Genomic DNA, 2,570 nt, shown 5'->3' on the forward strand with positions numbered 1-2,570 from the left:
AGATGTTGCGGGGACTGGAAGGTGTGAGCTATATGGACAGGTTAAAGAGGCTGGGGTTGTTTTCCCTGAAGCTTTGGAGACTGAGTGGTGACCTGAAAGAGGTTTATAAAATCATGAGGGGCATGGATAAGGTGAATAGCCACCGTCTTTTCCCCAGGGTAGGAAACTTGAGGGCATAGTTTTAAAGTGAGAGGGGAAATATTTAAAAGGACCTGAGGGGTAACTTTTGCACACAGAGAATTATGTGTATCTGGAATAAGGTGACAGAGAAGGTAGTGATGGCTGGTACAATTACAGCATTTAAAAGGCATCTGGATAGGAAGGGTTTAAGAGGGATATGGACCAAATGCTGGCAAATGGGACTAGATTAGGTTAGAATGTCTGGTCAGCATAGATGAGTTGGACCAAAGCGTCTGTTTCTGTGCTATATGACTCTATGACAGCTCTCAGGATATTTGCTTTCTGATTGGGTTGTACAAGGTCCTGAGGAAACCATGAGCAGTCACAGAGCCCCAGCTTCTGTTTTACCATTCCTGCTGATCAACAGACAGCCATTACAGGCACTCATTTTCCATTGGCTGCAATGTTTCACAAGTGGTTACCAAGCTCCCACTGACAACAATGGGAGAGAGGTTTGTGAGTTACAAAGACAATGTGGGCAACACTGGAATCAGCAACATCAAAATTATCCTGCAGACTCATTCTCACCTAATTCCACCTGAGCACCACCTCAGAGAGAGGAACTATCTATCCCAATCCTATTTCCACATCTTTTCCCGATTTGCAGGAATCTGTGATACATGATTCTATGTCTTTAAACTATTCATTCTCCTTTGGCTCCTAACAAGCAATCCCTCTCCTTCAGACTGGAGATAACCACAGCAGCCAACCAATTAACAGTTTTGTTCCATTGATCCATTGCAGATAAATACATCGTATCTCATTACTATTTGCAGCCTACAGAGACAGGAACTGATCAATTAATTTTGCAGAGCTTGCCACTTGTGGAGTGTGCTGAACTTAGACCTTCTACGTTTGCATGGTTTGCATGTAAAGGGCCCTCCAGCGAATGAGTTGAGTATAGCTGCTGATGTTATTGATGTTATACTGTGTTATTGCTGCTGATGCTGTACTATCTGTTCACTGGGAGCCTGGTTTGAACTCACTGTGGGGATACAGATGTTTGTGCCCCAGTCTTGAAACCTTGACAAGAAGTTCAAGAACACGCAAAGCTGTAGCAAGATTCCATATCCCAACAACATTACAGGCTGAAGCCAAACTCTTGTGTCGTGTCCAAAGTAGATACAGTTTGTTGTACTGAGTAATAATGTGAGATTTTAAGAAATGGCACCCACCTGACAAATTTCATTGGCTATATCAATTACAACTGGGACCATGTGCCTCATAGAGATGTCAACTCATTCTTTTGACCCAAATGACTGCTCAGGGTTTTCCACTTTCCTCGAAATGTCTCTACAAAGATGGCTGGAAATAGCCTCATATAACTGTTTAATTTAGTTAAATGCAAGACATTGTATTTTAGTGGGTCAAACCAGGCCAGGACTTATACAATCAATGATATCTAAGAGTCCAGGTTCCTAGCTCCTCAAAAATGGAGTCACAGCTAGACAACCTCTACCGATGAAAGCAAGCAAGCTGAAAGCCTTCTTCACCACCTTTCATCGATCAGAGCACTGAGTGTAGGAGTTGGGCTGTCTTACGCCAGCTGTTACTGAGGCCACAGTGGAGTACTGCATGCAATTCTGGTCACCCTACTATAGAAAGGATATTATTAACCTGGAATAGAGTGCAGAAAAGATTTATGAGGATGTTACCTGGGCTGGAAGATTTGAGTTTAGAAGGATAGGCTGGGACTTCTTTCCCTGTAGTGTAGGAAACTGAGGGGTGACCTTACAAAGGTCTATAACATCATGAAAGACACAGATAAGGGACACACCCAACAGGGGGAATCTAAAATTAGAGGACATTTAAGGTGAGACGGGAGAGATACAAAACAGTCCAGAAGGGCAATATTTTCACACAGTAGGCAGTGAGTGTGTGGAATGAGCCACAATTTTGTCATTTAAGAAACATTTAGACAAGTGCATGGATGGGATAGGTAGGGAAAACTACAGACCAACTGCAGGCAAATGGGACTAGATTAAATTGTGAAAACAGGGCAGCATGGCTAAGTTGGGCTGAAGGGCCTGTTTGCATGCTGGAGATCTCAATGACTCTATAATTCTATAACCAGTTTCATGGGGAAGTGGTCTTGAGCAGGAACATACAGAACTCACTGTGACTCTGAAAGAAATAGGAACTGTACCCCCCAACATTGTATAGAAAAAATAAATGAATCACTTACAGATTCTGTGATCAGCTTCTGTCTTGATTTAAATGCTTACAGATTGTCTGCTTTCTTTTAGCTTAGACCACATAAAAATTCTCAATTTTAATCGCTCACTATCGGTGGTCTCCAGCTGCGCAGACCTAAGTTCTGGAATTCCCTCCTAAATCTCTCTCTCTGTCTCCTTCTCTCTCCCTGTCTCTGTCTCTCTTTCTCTCTCTCT

Source organism: Chiloscyllium plagiosum, unplaced genomic scaffold, assembly GCF_004010195.1.
Source record: "Chiloscyllium plagiosum isolate BGI_BamShark_2017 unplaced genomic scaffold, ASM401019v2 scaf_9433, whole genome shotgun sequence".
NCBI classification, from domain to species: Eukaryota; Metazoa; Chordata; class Chondrichthyes; order Orectolobiformes; family Hemiscylliidae; genus Chiloscyllium; species Chiloscyllium plagiosum.